The following is an 11882-nucleotide window of genomic DNA, read 5'->3' on the forward strand; positions in this document are numbered from 1 at the left end:
TTAAATTGTATGTATGCTTTAAATGGTGAAATTGATGGTATATGCATTGTTTCCTGCTGTTTTTGACTTTTCCAGACAAAACAGAGATTTTTTTTAACCTTGACTATCAATATGTTACTGTTTATCCTAAAAGAGTTAAGGTTGTATTTTGAGAACTGTGGCAAAAGCAGATTAAAAGAAAATATTTGATTTTCACATGTACACATTGCCTGTGAGGTGGGCAAAACCAGGACAGGTTTATTTAAATTCTCACTTATGAGGTTGCTATGAAAATCAACAGAATTAATGGAGGGAAAATGAATGTTTGCTTGTGTCTGACTCAACATATTGGTGTGCACTGAGTCACCTAATCAGATGTCTATCTTCATTCATTTTTATAAGCTCTCTCTTCATTTCCTTCATGGTTAAATTGCATGATGTGTGTAGTTCTGCTTCGGGAAGAGCCATCTGTTCTGTAATTATCACCGGGGGCTAACCATTATCTCAAGGTGCAGAAATTCAGCATTACAGGTAATATGAATGCATAATTTATCATGCCTGTATACCTAATTGAAAATCCAAATATATCCAATTAGAACTCCATTTGGTCTAGACTTCTGTGCTTTAAGAAATGGCATTTTCTCAAACTAGAAAACACAATAATTTTTTTACCTTCAAATTTCCTGAGCAAAATTTTAAAAAATTAAGAATGGAAGATTGCTTTCACATAATTTAATTTAACAGAAATGAAAGGCAGAAAAATACTAAATTCTATGAAGACAGAGGAAATATTATATTCATTGGCAATAGACACATGTGACCTCGAGTCTTTTTTAGATTTATTAATATAGAAAGAGAAGTTATAAGATGTAACAATCAGAACATAGGCAGCAATCCTCACCACAATCTCATTTCTCTCTTTTGGAGCAACTGCATTAACTAGAGGGGAAAAGAAAATAATAAGAAACAATAAAGATAACTACTGAGGATATTTTCTCTTATATCCTCATTTTTCTCTCTAGATGTAGTTTCTGTATCTATTAGGTAAATTGTGTGTCAGCACAAGTGAATCATTTTTATTAGGGAATCTCACATAGATATATGAGCTATTATTTACAAAATATAAAAATGAAAATAGAGCTTATTCATCTTCTTTGGTACAATATCTTTTCACATGTTTTCCTTTTCCCCTAAAGTAGTTCCCAAATTCTTAAGATTTGTAACACTTAACATTTGTCTGCTGCCTTCATTTTCTCCTCTTATGAGTTACTAAAACCACACTAAATCACAAAATCAAGGTTTCAGCCACTTTGGCATGTAATGTTACTAATAGGAATACTTACCAGGTCTGTTTTTTGCTGTGCTTCTGAATTCTGAGAGTTACTGTCTAATTGGACACATCTGCTACAGTCATATAACTCTAACATCCCTTGAAGGAATTCTATAACCCCAGAATACACATAGGTAATTAAAGCCTTAATTAAAAATAATGTAGTTAATTTAGGTATATTAATTCAAAAGTATAAAATAACTGATAATTTATTTCTCTATTTTGCAACTGTCTTTCTTTTTTTTCATTTAAAAAAATCACTTCATTGTGACATAATTACATATCATATCTTTTGCCCATTTAAAATATACCATTTAATATTCTTTCGTATATTCAAAAAGTCTTGCAACTACCACTGAAATCTAATTTAGAAAGTTTCATTTTATCTGAAAAGAAACTGCACCTATGCTCAGTCAATTCACATTCTTTCTGACTGTTCCTGATCTAAAACTAAGCAAACTCTAATCAACCTTCTGTATCTATGAATTTGCTCTCTTGCAAATTTAATATGTGGAATCACATAATCTGTTTTTTATGACTGACTTCTTTCCCTTGGTATTAATGCTTTCAAGTGTCATCTCTGTTGTGGCATGTAACAGTACTTCATTTATTTTTATTGCTGAATAGTATTCCACAGTATTGAAATATCACAATTTTAATCATAGTTATGGATGCTGATCCATAATGGGGCAGGGGGATGGAAGAAATTTGACTGGGCAAAGGGGAGGGAGAGAGGAGGAGAGGGGAAATGGGGGCAGAAAAGATGGTGGAATGAGATGGACATTATTACCCTGGTACATGTATGACTGCACATATGGTGTGATGCTACATTGTGCCCTACCAGAGAAATGAAAAGTTGTGCCACAATTGTGTACAATGAATCAAAATGCATTCTGCTGTCATATATACCAAATTAAAATTAACTAAATAAAAATAATAATAATCATCACCACATAATTCATAATAGGCAAATATAGAAATAACCTAAATGTCTACCAACTGATGAATGGATAAGCAACTGACTTTCATTCCAACATCAGGTATGAATTTGGGAAAACTTTAGTAGCTCTTGCACAGGAAAATATTTTTGGTCTCATACTATAGGGATTTGCAGAATGAGGGCCTGAGACGGTCATTGTCAAGTTCATCTGAGAGTTTGTTGGGACTGTGAAATCTCCCCCTCCTCCTTAGCACCTCAGAACCAAAAGCAGTGGACTCATATCAGAAAATATGTGTGTTAAGGAGTCCTTCAAATGATTCCTTTGCAAACTCCTTTGATGACCACTGGTCATGTATATTGTAGCTTCTCTCATCGCTCAATGCTGGGTTAAATTCTCACCCGTGTCTTGCTGTTCCTTTATGGGCATCTTAACAGGAACAGTCATTTCTCTGTATCAACTATGGTGTAGCCATTTGTTATTATTGATTGGCTGGCGTTTTTTGGACACATCTCAATAATCTGATAGTTCAGTATATTTGTACATCCTACACTCCCAAAGTAGATTCCCAAATTCTAAATTAATTCTGCTCCTTTGTTGCTGGTAAGGGACACAGTGGTCTAGGTTATACCTATTAGAGGCACTTGAGTGAGAAGTTGATGTGGAAAGGGGCAGGGTGAAGTATGACCAAATTCAGACACACTGATATTTGCCTAAGCGCAGTGGTGGAGAAATCTGGAACTTTGGAGGAGATAACAGAATTTCTGATGCTCAGACTGTAGACTTGTCATCGGCTGGTTGTTAAGCAGAGGCAGTGGTGGTGTTTTATTTTATTTATTTATTTTTTAAAAGTTCTTGAGGCATAGACAAAGTTTTATTTAAGATTGATACACATTCAGGGAAGAATGTGGACTGTCTCCAGAAGCAGCCCTGACTTGGGCTGGGGGTCCAATATTTATCAAATGGCTGTGTCAGTAGCTGGACTAGAGATGGATTCAGGATAGAGCTGCAATTTCATTTCAGTTTTCCTGAGCTTATGTATTTCCCTTATTTTATTAGGGCTCCAGCCAAGGGCATGGGCCAAGTTTGCAATTATGTTTTCTGAATCTCAATGGATTGATTCTGCATTTCAATGGCTCGATAGTGTTTCCCTTAAAATTCCCTATATCTCTCTCCTTATCCTATATCTCCTTATCCTAAATCCCTATCTTTCCTTCCCTCACTCCAGAGACTTGATCCCTTAATCTTAAGGGTTGGTGAGCGGGTGAAAATCCCTCTGCTGTGGTTGCTTCAGGCTGCAGGGGTGATGACCCTGCCTAACCAGGGATCAAAAGTCTCATCCTGACTATTCTAAAGGAGGAAGACACCAGTCTCATTTGCAGGTATGTGTTGATATTTTTGTGTTGCCACCTTCTTAACATGGAACTGCTATAATCTGGAAGATACAAACTTTATTAGAAAGACCTGGACTAAGCAATAGGAACAGAAGTGTAGTTACCAGAGGTCCTAACAGTGGAAACAGTCAAGTGAGGTACGGTAAGCATTAACAGTTTTATTTGCCTATACATTTGGATTTTTTTCTACATCTTTTACTTACTTTTGGTAAGGTGTATGCAAATATACATCAAGTTACATTTAAAAGGAAAAATCTTTTTGAATGTCCATTTATAATTGTTCTTCAGCTATACTTTCCTGCCAGGTGTTTAAGACGAACTTGGTCAAAGATTGACCTTCTTCCTATCTACTGTTAGGGTGATATTTAAGAGAACATTATCATGTTTGGGTGTAACTCCTAGCTCTATTGTTTTTTTTTCTTTTGTTTTTAAATACTGGGTCTTGAACTCAGGGGAACCCTATCCCTTAGCTACACCACTAACCATTTTTACTCTTTACTTGGAGACAGGGTCTCACTAAATTTCCCAGGCTGGTTTTGAACTTCTGATCCTCCTGCCTCAGCCTCCAGAATCACACAGCAGGCACTACCATGTCCGGGTTTGGCTCCATCATTTCTGAGTAGCATAAAGCCTGGTTCTTTGCTCCTTCTGTAAGTTCTTTATGATCCCCCATATACTAGGATGAAAACTTGCTTCTTCGTCTTCCTAAATTATGTTGTTTTCAAACAAGAATATTGAATGAAAAATAATACATGTTTGTTATCAATTACTAAAATTTTCCCACTTCTTTGACTGTGATGAGCAGATGAGTTTTCTTACTGGCATCAGCTGTGTTTTTTAGTTCTAAGTGGTTCTTTCTTTAAAAACACAACACAAGTGGAGTGCCCACACTGTTGGGGGCTGCCGTTAGCTCCTCATTACCAAGGAGCTGCTTTTCTGGTGCCTAAGTGTGCTCCCTGTTTTTGCTCTGCATCTTCGTCGACAGTCTGTCATCCTCCTAAATACCTCTACGTGATCCTGTGCCTTGTTTACTGTCCTCGGTTCAGTTCCTTTGGAATTGTCCTTGAGGGGCGCGTTGTTGGTGGGCTGATTTTATGATTCTGGCTTCTTGTCAGGAACAGCTTCCAAAATGAGCCTGAGCTTGACACCACACTGGGCAGAAGTCTATGCTTTCTAGTCCCTTCCTGCATATCCAAACTGCTCCTCTTCCCTCCACCCCTGCCTGCAGTCACTCAAATTCATAATTAAATGACTTTATATCCACTTTGTGCTAGCCTGTAACTCTACGAGTGACCCTTTTGTGTTGAAAAATTACAATGACATGGCATTTGGTAAGATGGAGTCAGAAATAAATTTTAGAAATGCTGAATTTGATGTTAGAAAATAATTGATGAGTTTTACTTTGACCCTAATTATGAAAACATGAGGAAAAAAATATAAAGAAATTGAGAATTGACAGGGAAGACTTAGCAAATATCACCAAAATAGACATAAGAATTTATATAACTTTTCAGTAGTTCCAAGGCAAACGGCATTAAAAGATTGGGAAATGAACCATGTCCCTGGTGGGGAACCTCTAGATTTATCATAGGGCCATTTTACTAAAATGTGGCTGGAAAATAAATCTATATTTCAAAAGTTTAATATATGGGTGGGTAAAAATAGAAGCAGAGGGTAGGAAACATGAATCTGAGCAACTTTCTTGTGTCCCAATAAGTAGAAACAAGATGATTCTAATAAAATAAAAAGTCTTACTGGAATCATTTGTAGGCTGCACATTTTATTTCTCTTCAAAATAAGTAGAATTATTCTTCACAGCAGAACTATTAACCAGACCATTATTAATGAATCAGCTCATTCATCTTCCTCTGGGGAAGGCCAGTCAGCTTTTGTCTTCACAGCCTAGACACTGCAGCTAAGAACCACAAAGGAAGCGTGTTCACAGAACTCTATTGCATGGGTCCTTCTGTCCCCAATATAGGGTTCAGTTGTAAATAAATGAACATTGCAGGATGTGAGAACATCAAAATGAAATAAACTTCCCAGTAGTTCTAAGGCAAACTGCATTAAAAGCTTACCATGTCCCTGGTGAGAACCTCTACCAGATCATCCAATCCGGGCTTATCTCCTGGCTCAATCAACAAGACAGCTGGCATGAGTTTCATCCAGCCTTTGAATTTGTCGTCACATTTGTTTATCAAAATCTTCTAGTCACAGAAGGCTCTCAAAGTGTTTAGGTTTTAAAATACTAACATTTAAAACTACTAACTTTATTGGCATCTATTACCATATCTTCATTTTTTTTTCTTTTTTCTAGTTTTTATTATTTCTTTAGGTTAAAATTTCCCTTCTGTTTTTCCACAGAAGACTGAAGCTATCACATAGAATAAAAGAGAGATAGTAAAGTACAAGTTAGGGCAGCCACAGAGAGAAGAAAGGATTGTTGTTAGCAATGGGTGGTAAAGTCAACAAGTCAACGGGATTTTGTGTTTGATTAGCCAATGGATGAACACTAACTCATAACAAGCTTAGAAAAGAATGAAAGAAGAAAAGTGAGGCAGTCTCCAACCCCAAATCAACTGTAAAAAACAATAAGAAAAGATATGATTTTTACGGTTTAAGAGACTTTGTCCTTTATGTTAGGTTAAATAGCTGGTAAAGAGGGAGAAGCCAAAGATGAAATAATTACTCATCATCACTGGGCCACCTCCCAAGCAGTTTCTAAGCATCTCCCCTCGTGCATCTGAAATGCTTTACAAGGGGGGTTACGTCGTTATCATATTTACAGCTGAGGAAACACAGGCACAGACTTGTAAGTCATATACCCAAGTTCACACAGCAGGCTCAGCTGTAGACAGACTTTGAATCTAGGTTCTTTAAAAAACTCCCGCAGTCTCTCACTAGGAAGAGCAGAGGTAATTGACAAAGTCCCAGGAGAGATGTGATTGAGCACCTGCACAGATAAGGATTTACCTGAAAAGGAGACTCAGGGGGTAAGTAGCGGTGGCAGGAAGATGGGGACAGATGCAGATAATAGTCTAAAAGAGGTTAGAAGGGAGGTTAAAGTGTTTTATGTTACCAGCCATCATTCACTTGGAGAAGAAAGCAAGGCTGTCGCCAACCCTCAGCAGGGTAAGTGCTAAGGAGGCTACAGCTAAAACACCTTTAGCAGGAGTGACTGTTGAATAAATGAAAAAATCAGCAAATTTCATCATATTTCTAATGATATCACTTAGCCCAAGAAATGAAGAAATCATTACAAAATGAGTACATGGTGATATTTCTTCTAAATAAATAGAAAAATGAGAATTCTCTCTTTCTTAAATTCAGGTTAGTTCAGAATAACCTTCAGGTTACCTACTTGTAAGCTATATTACACAAATTTGATATTTAAAATTACAAATAACAAAAATTAGGTTTTAAACAATCAAAACAGATGTAAGAATTAAAACATAGCTTTGTATTCTAAGAAGTAAACCCAATCAACTACATAAAATATATGTATATAATTAATCAAAGTTATTTCATAAACTTGAAAGAGATTGTATGTCTCAAGTTGTTCACTTTTCAGAAGGGGAAATGACAGGTCTATATAGCATATGAATGGTCAAAAATCATACAGTTCATGAATAGGAAACCAAGTTCTTGTATATACCGTATATACCGTAGTCTTTTTCTCATTTTAATTCTGTCAAAAAAATGTCATATCTCATGTTCTTTTTTATTCATGTATGCTTTTTTAAGCATTTTATTTAGGTACGATTGATATATGGGACACTACATAGTTAATATATGCAACTCCCTGAAGTCCAACTTGTAAAAGCAGAGAGTAGAGTTGTTGTCAGAGTCTGGGGAGATGTTGATCGAATGTACAAAGTTTCAGTTGTGCAGGTGATTAAGTTCCTGAGATAATTAAACAGTGTTTACAACACTACTGTATTTTATTCTTTTCTCAGAAGGTAGAGTTTATGTTAAGTGTTCTTACCATAAAAAAGCAATAGCAATAATAATAAGGATGGGAGGAAATGTTGGTACTTGGTGGACATGTATATGGGCTGCAAGGTGATAATGACTTCAAGGGTGTGTGCAATCTTATCTCCAAACTGATGTTTTATGTTCTACAGACAAATGAGATACACAATTGTGTTCCTGCGTCTGGCTAGGTGAAAACGTAGCACATTGTCCTTCAGGCCCATCTGTGTCATAAATAGAAGGATCTCCTATTTTTTTTAATATTGAATAATATTCTCTTATATATTTGGGTATCTATTTGGGATCCTGATTTCCGTTCTTTTTTCGTTGTTTTATTATTTACCTCAATTACTATCCCCTATAGTATATGTATAAACTATGAATTAATCCTGATTTTAAGATAATGGAACTAACATATACAGACTGCTCATTTGTTAGCAATAATATTGCTAAGCATTTTTTTTAACTTAATCATGCATAATTACCTAAAGTATTTATTAATAGTTCCATTCACCTTCACAGTGGAGGAAATGATGGCTGAGAGAGGTTATATAACTCACAGGACTTTACATGTGGTCATTCTCTTCCACTGAACTTTGAAATACTCTGTATTTGCATCTTTTAAGCATCTAAGTTTTATTTTCTTTCTGTGAGAATTTACACACTTTTCATTTTAAATAATATCAACATGGTTCTAGGAAGTTTAATTTAGATGGCACTGAGTTCAGAGAAGCTATAAGGCAGCTCTTGAAAATAAACCAAGTTTAGCTACTTTTACCTTGAGTTCCCCTGTCTAGAAGGCCCAACAAGGAGTATAGTGGAACATCCTCATGCACGTGACCTCATGTGTGACAGAAAGGAAAGGACACAGGTGTAGGAATGTTCCTGTTCCACGTTGGCAGTAATAGCCTTCTGGTTTTTTCCTACTCTCTGGCTTTAGCCACCACAGCTACCTAAATTCCTTTTTCTCTCATTCTGTCCAATTTTCACCTTTATGTATTAGATCTGCCAATCATTTGGTATCATTTAAATGTGAACAATGAACATGTATCATTAATTTCAGTCCCAGGTAAATATGATGACTAAATAGTAAAGTCATGGATGTGATCCCTTTGGTTTCTAAGTCACAAAACATAACCAGTCTAAGAAAGTGATCAAGAGAATTCAACACACATCTGTTGGAAACAAGAAGACTCCCACTTACATATTGTCTTATTTTATAATGGAAATGGTATTCAGAGACACCAAAATATTTCCTTAGTGTTGGATAACTAACAGCCAGGTCTCAGTTAGGTGTGGGGTCGGTTGTAGACTAAATTTAGTGCAGGCAGGAAGGAATTTATTTATAAAGGGATATTAGGAAGTTCATTGGACTGTTGAAGGGCAGAAGGAATCGATTCTCAACCGAGTTTTCAGGAAAAAATAAAACAAAAGAAAAAATCGGTGGGCTCTGCACAAAGTCCCCAGGACAGTACCATTGCTGTCACCCCCACATCCCTCAGGGGCTTCTTTTTCCTCTGCAGAGGGTCATTGCTGCCACCATCTCCACAGGCGCTTGCTGACTTGACAGCCATGTCACACCAGAAATCTGCCTCATGCTCTGTTTCCTCAAGTGCTCTGAGTTTCTATGGGAATGTGGGTTTGGCAGAACCTCTGTCATGCATGTCAACTCTGGTGCAAGGGAAACGGGGAACTGGATCATCAGATGCGCGGGAGGATGCATGTAGAAATTTCACAATACAAAGAAGGATTTCAACATGTGTTACAGTCCGACCCACCTACAAATCACTGCCCCCCAAGTCAAAGAACTTTCTTCAACCTCTGAATCCCCAAGCAATAAAAACAACAGAGTCCATTCTTTCATCCCAGAAAAATATAATTTTACATATGAAAATGAAAACAAGTCACTTTCTTACCAACATAACCATTCTCAAATATCATTGGCTTCTATCTTTGATGATATTTCCTTCTCATCTAACTCAGTCATACTATACTTCAATATTTTATAACAAGAAAGTTATTTGAAAAATTACTCATTCTACAAATACCCCATGCATAACAATTAGAGGTAGAAAGTGGAAAATATCTTAATGTACTGGAAAAGAGCTATGATACAGGAAATACATGGGAAAGTATGAGTAGTGACTGTAATTCTTATTTTTTCAGTGGGACAGGAAATAATATTTGCTGTTTATAACTTAGTTCTTCCACCAACTAATCAAAATTCCCACTTCTTGGACTCGTAATCCCTAGTATATTTGAGAGCATGGTTGTCCTGCCTGTACAAGGTGGCTGTCCTTTTAAATTGTAGCATTGAACATGCAAAACTGAGGCATTCTTAGGATTTCCTGATTTCATATCACAGTGTTTCCTATCTCCAATGTGGGCAGCAAGCCTAGTACTTTGAGGTATCCTAGAACATCCTGAGCAGCTGGGAACTGGATTATCAGATGCTCCCAAAGATGCATGTGGAAATTTCACATTCCAAAGAAGGATTTCAACATTTATTATAGTCCAAGCCACTCACATGTAGCACAGCTAGTATGGTGGACCAAGGGTTTAAGCATCTTGCATTACAGGTTGGATCACAGAGAACCCTACTCTTCCTCTTCACCTTCATCACAGATGAGTTTTACTTTTATTAGTAAATGTTTCTACAAGGCTCAGTGTGACCCACCAATTATGAAGAGTTGCATCTTGTTTTTAACTTTTGAGGACAGATCATGATAGGTTCCTAAAAGCTCATGTTTCATGCATTCCAGATCAAGATGATATGCTGTAGTAGATTAATGTAAGATTCTATAGAATGCTGAGAAAACCAAGTCCTTGCTCACTCAATAATGGCACAGCTGATGAGGTCCCTCTTGTCCAACAGGAACAAAATTGCTACAAAGTTACATGCAAAATATTTTATTTCTTAGTGACTACAAGGAAGTTGAATGTGAAAATCAGTTGTGGCTATATGATTTCTGAATTGTTAAACTGATTATTGTCCTAATTCAGAGTATAGCATGACAAAAGGGTAATAAAAATTACCTTCTGTTAGATCACTGCTTTCAGTCTTGATGGGACATGTAATATTAATATACTCTGATCTCTATCTTCTTTCCAAAATCTATAAAACATGTATCCTGTTTAAGTAGTACATGGTCCTTTTACTTTTGGCTTGCATTATTCATAATCTGACTGTATTGGTGAGCTTTCTCTCACAGAAGTTTGAATAAAAAAAAAACTTTTGTTTAGGGATGTAGTTCAGTGGGAAAGCCTCTTTGCATTCAAAACCTGGTACCAAAAAATAAGATATTATAATAAATATTTTAAAGATATAAATATGTTTCTTTAGAACTGTATGAAATATAGTAGTTACATTGTAGATGTATAAAATCTTCTAAATAAAGTCTTGTATTTTCCTGCATCAACTACAATGTTTTGAAGATTTTATTTTAATTATTCATAAAAAATGACTACATATCAAATGGAATATATTTTTAAAATATATCAGTGTTTAGATCAGCAAATTCTAACCTCTTTTTTAGAATTGGAAAAACTTTGCATACATAAATATCCTAATATGGATAAATTCCAATTCTGACATTACTAACATTCTAACATTACCATCATTTTTCTCACAATTGCTGCTTTATCAAAAACCACTTGTCTGGATGATCAAAAATACCAAACAAGAGCTAGTATTCTTAGGATAAAAGTTTACAAAAATATCCACAATTTTAATTGCAATTTTGTTATAAGAAAAAGCATTATATATTTATATAATATAATACATACAATTATATAATGTTATATATTATAATTATATAATATATAGTTAATATTATCTTTATATAATATATAATGGTTATAATAGGTAGTATTATAATTACATGCAATTTTATTTATATGCTTATATATAAGTTTATATATGCTTATATAAACATAATTTATATAGTGGAAATGTATATATAATTATAACATAAAATATATACTTATGTGCACATAATAATATGTCAAAGTAAAGGGGCTGTTTCCCTGGAACTGCAAGATGCTGAGCTGACAGGTCTTTCACAGTCTTCTAAAACATCTTTTCTTTGGTCCCACCTACTTTTTCCTGCTTCTTCCCTTCCTCCCTTCTTTCTCTGGCAAATCCTTATGGCTTTCTCTGTCCTTTTTTTTTAATTGTTTTTTTTTTTCCTATCTGGTAACTCAAGTCATGTTTTTCTTGATGTGTGACAGCATGACTCTTTTCCTGTTCTTAATTCATGATATGGATAT

The sequence above is a fragment of the Urocitellus parryii genome, chromosome Y, assembly GCF_045843805.1.
Source record: "Urocitellus parryii isolate mUroPar1 chromosome Y, mUroPar1.hap1, whole genome shotgun sequence".
In the NCBI taxonomy this organism is placed as follows: domain Eukaryota; kingdom Metazoa; phylum Chordata; class Mammalia; order Rodentia; family Sciuridae; genus Urocitellus; species Urocitellus parryii.